Source organism: Phaethon aethereus (genome assembly GCF_964289735.1).
Source record: "Phaethon aethereus genome assembly, chromosome: 4".
Lineage (NCBI taxonomy): Eukaryota > Metazoa > Chordata > Aves > Phaethontiformes > Phaethontidae > Phaethon > Phaethon aethereus.
The window spans coordinates 48,879,240-48,888,499 of record NC_138578.1 but is presented as its reverse complement, the minus strand read 5'-3'; positions in this window follow the sequence as shown (position 1 = coordinate 48,888,499).

Below are 9,260 nucleotides of genomic sequence, written 5' to 3'. Positions count from 1 at the left end.
AAGGCTTAGGAAGTTTCATTTTTGTTTACAGAATGGTATTATATTCCTCCTCAAAAAGTATACAAACTGTGTTAACTAGCCAGACAACATTAGTAAGGAGTGAAAAAATACTATTATTGCTGCTTTATGGTTGGAGAGAAAAATGAGTTAATTGGTTTGTATGGGTAGTACAACACTTGAGCTCCTGAGAAAAATTAAGATTTCAGTGACTCTAGCTCTGAGCACTGTATCTCAAAGTAAAAGAACTGAAATCCAAAATGAGGGCTGCATTCTCCACTGCCGACCTCTGCTATTGATCAGTAATACTTTCACCTGCTTTAAAATCTTGTGTACTTTTTGCAATCTTAAGATAGCAATCTTTGCTCTCTTCAAGAAATAGCACACGACGCAGTAATGCTCTCTATCTTGCAACCTTTAAACTTCTAGTTATGTAAAGTAATCCCAATGCTACAAAGTAATGTAGTAAAGCATAAACACACATTAACATATGTAAAATTATTTGTAAGTTTAATTAACTTTTTTCCTGAGAAAATTCATTGCTCCCTGAAGACCTGCAAATCAGTAACGGGCATTGCTAAGAAACTGTGAAAGAGAGGAGGGGCAAGAAGTAACAGAGATGAAGGCACATCTTTTTGTTCTGCCCTGCATAACCACTTGGTTCTCATAATGAAAGGTAAAAATGAAACTGACTGTACTCAAAAAGTATTCAAACCTTTAACAAGCTGGATGCACAAGGTGAGTTTAAGTAATTAAATAGTCTTCCGGGCCCTGAAACCCAAATTTTAGATCCTCTGAATCCCCCTCCAAGTTTTCCACAGTAAAGGTTCCTGGACACCTACATTTTTGCCCACGATACATCTAAGCCTGCCTGTGTTTTGATAGTTCAGTGCCTATGTCAAGTCTAAATAACAGAATGGTTTTTTTCTCTGACAGGGGTCAAACATATTATCTCTATAGACTTGTCAATCTCTTGAACTGTGAATTTCCTCCACTCCCTTGCTTTTCATGCAATTAGTTTTTGTTTGGGGAATGAAAAGTGAAATTGTAGACAGCAATCAGCATTTCTCAGAAGTGCTAGCAGAACCCCCAGTTTCATTTTGATACTGTTGGCTCTCTTGTAAATTAACTGGGTGCAAAAGACATTCCCTACACCAGCGCTTTCCCACAAGGATGTCCACTAGAAAGAAGGGAAGCGGAGGAAAATTCTTGTAATTCTCTACGCATTTTAAACTTCCTAGTTGAATCAGGACATATTTTTGCAGAAACAGAGCTGGGAGGATATCTGAACCTGGGAGAAGGTTGATGACCCTTACTTTAAACTGAGATCTATCACTGTTCTTGCAGTGCAAATGCCCTCGGATTCTCTGCTGTCCAACATGTCAGGTCTTTCCAAGGTAACTTCAGATCCTGTATCAACTATAACTAACACAACACATCTATTTAGAGCACGTACAATCTACACTTACAGACCAGGTGTAATACAGACTAGCCTTCTGAGTTTACTGGGAGATTCTCATTTCATCTTCCTCTCTTCTGTCCCACCAGAAGTACGGGGAACACTTCTTTTTATTTTACTTGCCAGAAATAAATTTTGTCACCAACATGTTTGGACTTCATTGTTTTTGACTCAGCAGGATGATCACATGAAGACACTGTGAAAATGTATCTCCTGGGAGATGACTTCAAGAACTTGCTGTATGATTTTCCCCTTTTTATGGAAGACTACTTTTTTTAGTGATGAGGACAGTGGACATCCTGTGGTTTTATACCTTAGATGGCTGGTTGGTTTTTGGGTTTTTTTATTTAAACAAATGGACTCGCCATTTCAGAAACGGCAAATTTCTCTGTCATGCTACAGGGGAAAGACAAATGCATGATTTCATCATATGTGTCCCTACATTTTAGTAAAAAAAAGAACCCCAAACCAACAAAAAACTCCCCCAAAACATGCTCAAAAAAATCTGTAACGATTATGACTAAACACACTATCCACACCTGCTGAGAAATGAAGCTCAGACATGCAAATCAACTGCTACTCAAATTAGTGTGATTACATTGGTTTCCTGCTCTGTGTATCATGCAACATGGCTCTATAGCAGAATTCATGCTCCTCAACACTAACAAATCCATGAGATTTTCTCCCAGCTACCAATTCAGCCTTGGAAGAACATAATAACCAACCTCCTCCCTAGTGCTAAGTTTCTTAACATTAGTGAAAATTAGCTTAGCCACCCTTACATTGAGCTGAACTCTGGCATATTGACAAACTACTTATCTTCCCTCAACAATAACAAGGAGCATCAACTTTTCATCTTGTGCTCTGTCCTGGTTTCAGCCAGGATAATTTTTTTCAGAGAAGCTAGTGTGAGGATATGTTTTGGATTTGGGATGAGAAAATGTTGATAACGTGCTGATGTTTTGAGTTGTTGCTAAGCAGTCAAGGACAGTCCAGCTTCTCGTGGTGGCCTGCCAGCAAGCAGGCTGGGGGTGCACGGGAAGGTGGGAGGGGACACAGCCAGGACAACTGATCCAGGCTGACCAAAGGGATATTCCATATCATATGACATCATGCTCAGTATATAAAGTTGGGATGAAAAGAAGGAAGGGGTGGAGGGATGTTCGGAGTTCTGGCGTCTGTCTTCCCAAGAAACCATTACACGTGATGGAGCCCTGCTTCCCTGGAGATGGCTGAACCCCTGCCTGCCCATGGGGAGCAGTGAATGAATTCCTTGTTTTGCTTTGCTTGTGTGCATGGCTTTTGCTCTACCTGTTAAACTGTCTTTATCTCAAACCATGAGTTTCCGCACTTCTACTCTTCTGATTCTCTCCCCGGTCTCACCATCAGGGAGTGAGCAAGCAGCTGCGTGGTGCTTAGTTGCTGGCTGGGGTTAAACCATGACACGCTCCTAACAGGAGAGGTAGCTTCTACAATTAAGCTTTGAGTAATTTTGTGCAAAATGCAGGATGTTAGACCTGGTGATAGGACCTCAAAAAGTTGGCTAGTGCCCGTTGTGAGAAGCTGGAAAACTTGGTTTCTACTGTTAAATGTACTCTGACTCCTGCTACCGATGGTCAGTGTACAAATATGAAACTAACTGGTCTGAAAGCTGATGATGAAGCTGAAACTAGCCCTCAGCTTCAGAGAGCTGTTGTGTGAGGCTGAACAGCAAGGCAGTGGGACGCTAGCAGGCAGGTATATTCGGACTACATCTGTCAGTCGGCTGTACGATTGCCAAGCTTTCATCGCGCAGCGATGGGAGATGAAACCTGCCGTAAGTGGAAGGTCCTGCTCTGATACAGCCCAGGACATCTGTGCTTACCTAGCTCACTGCAACCTGAAAGATAGCCTCTCATTTGGTAGTCATCCCCACAAATTACTTTAAATGGCAATTATCTTTATATAAGCCACCACTCTGTCAGAAAGGTAAATTTTTTCATCACGCGGAGGAACTAAAAAGACAAGAAACGACAGGGCTTGCGTGACACAAAGTCCAACACAATAGCATTAAGCACAGCGTAAATGCGTCGCTCTTGGACAGCTTCAACAGGCTCTTCACTCAACCCCACGTTAGGGCTCGCGTGGGTAATCGAGGCGGTTGCTTGTGCTTTCCCCAGGTGACAGAGGGGCCCGGCCCAGCTCGCTGCCGCAAGCGCCGCGCTGGGAAAACGAGGACTGGCGGAGTAACGGCGCCCAGAAGGCCGTGGGGAGGGGACGGGAGGCAGGCGGCCATCCCACGCACCGCCTCAGCCATGGCGCTCGGCCCGACCTCACGCCGCCTCCCCTCAGCGCCAGGAGCCGCCGCGCAACGGCGAGAACTGCCTTCCCCGTATCCCCCGCGGCTCTTTTCCCACCGACGCCAACTCACCACCACAGCCCCCACACTGCCGCCGTTGGCGTTTGACCTACGTGCCGTTGGGGCGAGCTGCCCCGCCCCGTGCGGGGAGGAGCCAGAGGGGCTGTGAGGCGGTCGCGTAGGCCCGCGCTTCCCACTCCGCGGAGCGCCGAACCCTGGGCGAAGGGGGTAGGAACGCTGCGCCGGTGTGAGCGGGCGAGCGGGCGGCAGAGCCGGTAGGTGGCGGCGGCTGCTGGGCCGAACAAAGCGGTAGGGGGTGGGGTAGGGCTGGCTGGTGCCTGCCTGTGGCTCTCCGTCTCCGTGGGGCCTCGGTCCGGCGTGGGCGGCCACCCGCGCCTCTCCCGCAGGGGGGCCGGCTGAGGAGAACGGAAGCCTCCCCACACCTGGTCTGGGAGGGGAGCCGCGGCTTGCCCGGGATGGGCCCGGCTCAGAGCGCCGCCTTCTCGCTCCCCGGGCTGCCCGCGGGGCTCCGGGCATGGCGGCGGGGAGGCGGCTGGTCTCGGGGGGCCGGCTGTCCCCCGGGCGCGGCGGGAGGAGGCTGACCGCGCTTGCCGCCCCAGCGCTCGCCGGAGGGCCCTCAGTTACTAGTTTTCCAGAAGCTTAAAAGGCAGACAAATTGCTTGTTTCAGCCTGGTTTTGTGGAGAAGCTGCCTAAACAAAAGAAAGGGGGGGAGGGGGGTACCTTTAATTTTAAACTGCTTTCTTGTGTCCCTCCAATAGACTGTTAACTAATGGGAAACACGGGGCCGAAATCTGCATTTGGATCTACCAAAATAAAGCTTTGGAGACGGCAGGTTAAACCTCTGCAGCGCACCGGTTGCCAACAAAGAGTGTGCGGTAGCCGAGAGGTCTCGCCCCAAGCCGAGGGTCAGAGGGGCCATGGCGCGGGTGCTTACTGACCCTGCCAGGGCAGGGGGAAGCGTACCTGAGTCCTCTCTGTCCCCTGCTGGGTTGAAGGATAGCGCTGGTAATCTAGTCTTTTACCCTTCCCAACTCGTAATTCTCTCCTTTAATTCTCTGTTGCTCCTCAGCTGGTAGGTTTGAAAAATAACACACCGTGTCCTAAACATTAAGGAGCCTGACAAGGCTATTATAGGTGAATTAATAAGCAAGGGTCTCATCTACTCTCAGAATAATTTCAGGTCTTGCTGATTTTGCAGACTAACGCCGACTAACTAAAAGTCTGTTTGGTTTTGGAAGATCAGAGTGTTGGCCCAGTGTCAGGGCTTTCCAACAACCACATCCAGGCCAGAAGTAATGTGCAGGCCTGTCACAGTATTGGCATGCTTCCATCAGTGGTGGCAGTATTTAATGGGGGATGATGCCACACAGAAAACGTGATTGTGTATTTCAGATGTTTTTAGGTTTTTTGCATACAGTCAGCTTCTATATTTTACTTCTGTTATTAATTAGATAATTATTGGTTATCGTTATACATTGTAGAACGGAAACTTCTTAATTCGCATGCCTGCCTTAGTATCACGATGTGCCATGTATATATTTATGTACATAAAATACCTTCTTTGAATGCTTGACATTTTCTCTTGCAGTCATGTGATGTGGAAAACTGCCCTTTTCTAATCTTTAAGGACATATTTGACGATAGCGGTTTTTGTTTTGGACATGTATTTTAATACTGCTACAATCATTGCTTTGTAGCAGCTGGCATATACTGAACAAGTGTTGTCTCCTGTGGTTTGCATACTTCAAGATAACAGTTGGTTAGAGACAATTCAGTTATTTGTTTCCTTCCCTGTCTGAGAAGCTTTGGTATTATTTTTATCATTATATCATTAATTTCTCTTGTTGGTTCAGAATTCAAAAAAATACTACTTTAAAAACAAACCTGATGGTTCTTATGGCAGTGGTGATATATGATGATGTGAATTTATTTTCATTAGATCCAGGTAGAATAAGTAAATCCAGGTTGGAATGGAGTAAAAACAAGTTTTTAGTTATTATTTTCATATCAAAAGAAAAGCATTGGAACAACTGCATTTGTACATGGCAAAATATATTTTTGCTTTTCTTGCTATACAGGGAGACTTCGGTCATTTTTGGTAGCTTGCTGAGCATAGTTTTGGACCTTTTTGAACCACTTTATTTTTTACTATTTAGTACCTGTAAAGGTCATTGTAGCATCATCTTTATACTTGCTATCTCTGTTTCACAGGGTTTTTAAAAAACTTTTTTTTCCCCACAGATAAATACTCTAAAAGCTTCCTAAAACCTACAGAACATATTCTGCTAGATTGGAAAAATACTGTTGCTCATTTCAGCTGCTTGTTTTTTAAGTTCCCTTACAGTTGAAAGTTCATCTTACCTAAGCTTTTGGAGAAAAGGATATCAAGGAGCAGAATAAAATTTTTAAATTAAATTCTTAATTCATTGTCCTGATTCCCCCTCTCCCACCATCTGTAACAGCATGAGATCATCCTCTACAGGGAATTGTGTATTCTGCTTGACAGAATGTGACATCATTGCATTACCTAAACCAAGATGAGGCAATTCTTAAGTAGTCTGTTAGAATCAGTACTGTCCTCCAGAGAGCATTGCTGTTACCCTGACCAGTGCTTTAGAGCAGAATTCATACTGCTGATAAAAACGTGCATTTGAGTGCCTAGCAACAAAACAGGTATCTCTCTGTGGATGTCTTTTTGTTCTTTAAAGAAGTGCAGGTGACTTGGTGTGTTATTGTGCTCAGAAATTGATGGATATTAGAGGTGAGTTACAGATTCTATTCTGAAGATAAACCATGCGTATTTTAAATACCTAACATATTATACCCAGTTTTTCTTCACTATCTCTAGCTTCTGTTAAAGACTCTTAAGACAAGCTCCAGTCGTGATGCAGTAGCATGCAGTAAGCTCTTAAGGCTTCATTAAACAATTGAAATTGTAGACTGTGAGCTAGGCTTGCAAAGACTTTAGTAAGAAATATTTTTGTGATACGGTATTACAGAATGTAGTTTACAATTTTCAGAAACAAAGTACTGTAGTTCATTGTGATTGTGGGTTTTGCTAGCTGTAAGTTAGAATCATAGAATAGTTTGGGTTGGAAGGGACCTCCACAGGTCATCTAGTCCAACCCCCATGCAATGAGTAGGGACATCTTCAACTAGAGCAGGTTGCTCAAAGCCCTGTCCAACCTGACCTGGGATGTTTCCAGGGATGAGGCACCTACCACCTCTCTGGGCAACCTGTGCCAGTGTTTCACCACCCTCATGGTGAAAAACTTCTTCCTTAGATCTAGTCTGAATCTTCCCTCTTTTAGTTTAAAACCATTACCCCTTGTCCTATGGCAACAAGCCCTGCTTCTTAGCAGCCCCAAGTACTGGAAGGCCGCAGTAAGGTCTCCCCGGATCCTTCTCTTCTCCAGGCTGAACAACGCCAACTCTTTCAGCCTGTCCTCATAGGAGAGGTATTCCATCCCTCTGATCATTTTTATGGCCCTCCTCTGGACCCGCTCCAACAGGTCCATGTCTTTCCTGTGCTGAGGGCTCCAGAGCTGGATGAAGGACTCCACGTGGGGTCTCACTAGAGTGCAGCAGAGGGTTGGAATCACCTCCCTCAACCTGCTGGCCATGCTTCCTTTGATTCAGCCCAGGATACGGTTGGCGTCCTGGGCTGCGAGTGCACATTGCCGGCTCATGTCCAGCTTTTCAGCTACTTCTTCAGATTTCATTGTTTCTTTGGCATTGGATCAAGGACAGCAGTTTTAGAGTTTTAAGGTTGCAAATGGGTCAAGGAGATAAACCTTAATTAAAAGTGACTTGAATGTTGAAGATCTTTCTTATTGCTTGCAATATGCTTTAACATTTGTGTTACAGAAGCATTCAGTGGTCCCAGTCTGTTAGGTCTCCAATTTGCCTACTTAAGTCTGCTGCTGTTCACCAGTGTTATTCCCACCAGCTTACTAAAACCAGTCCCTAATGGGATGCCACAGTTTAGTTGGAACACACCTGATATGAACCCAAGGCTCCCTAATTATCCACTTACCCTCTCTAATGATCCGAAGGTCTCATCTGTTGGCTAGAGAGTTGTTACCTTTCCCTACACTTTAGCTCAGTCTTTCTCTAAGTAGTTGTTGGTAGCCCAGGCTGGCTCATATGGTAGACAGGAGGTGACCACAGCTTCTGTAGGCACATTTTTACTAGTTTACACTAGCTGGCTCATGTACTTCCAGTGCTGGCACTGCTGATCTTCACAGTGCCAGACAGCTGGGCTAAACACCGGGGCTTTTAGCTGAGGTTGAATTCCATACTGACATGCCTACACTGCTTTCAGCATGCCTGCTCGCTAGTTTCGATAAATAGAGTTGGTGTGATTCTTCAGTGGTTTTTGTTACGTGGTGTGATTCTTCAGTACTGTCGGCAGACAAAGAACAAACAAGGAATAAAGTTAACCTTTTCCCTGTCTCTCCTGTTAGTCCCAGCCACAGTGAAGTGTTTGGGTTGTGCTTCTGCACATAGCGCTTTTCCCAAAGAAAGAACAGCATGAGTTGTATTAGAATTGTGGGTCAGTCTGGTTGGATGTTTTCCTACAAAATGAAGTTTTCTTCAGAAGTGTCAGGCTGAGAGCTCAGGAAAGCTGGAAGCCAAAGCCAAGGATGATTGTGGTGGGGACAGGGTTGAAAGAGGCATAGAAATTCCTGGAAGCTGGCCCCTGCTGGAGTAGGGGAACTTCTAGCGTTCTTGTCAATGAAAGCCATTCTTTCCGCTTTCCAGGGATCAGCAGCTCTGCTTCTCAGTTACAGCTGAGTGGACACACCAATTGTCACTCTAGACTAAACACTGTTGTCAGTGCAAATGCTCCCTGCCCAATAATAAGGCATATGGTTGGATCACTGTTGTGCTGCAGGTCTTAAGTACTTGAATTACCCTTTGGAAGTGCTTGTCTTTTTTTACATAGGGAACTTTTAAGGAATTAGACTTTGAAGTTAGGATGGATGAATCCAGATCATGGTGCTAGGCAGGCAAGTTCAGCATTGTAGATGTAGTTCCTGCCCCATGTCTTTAAAGTAAATTTCTAAAATAGAAGGCAATTTCTAAAATACCAAGCTTATTTTATGCTGTTGTAATTTGGTTTTCAGGAAATTTCCTGTGTGCTGCTAACTTACATGATACAGTTCTCAAGTCTGGAATAATTTTGTGAGCAAGCAGGTTTATTAATTACATCAGTGCTCCAAGATACAAAGAAATAGTATTCACAGTAACCTTGAAGGTCTTTTGAAGTTACTGAAAATGTAAGTAAATGTCTGTTAAAAGTCAAGGAAAGAAAGAGAGTTTATATATATATATGTGTGTGTGTGTATAAAGAATATACACAGATTAGTGCTTCTGATGCATCAGTAATTGTTGTCACAGAAGCTGGATGTTCATGGTGTACTGGCTGGAGTATAGATACG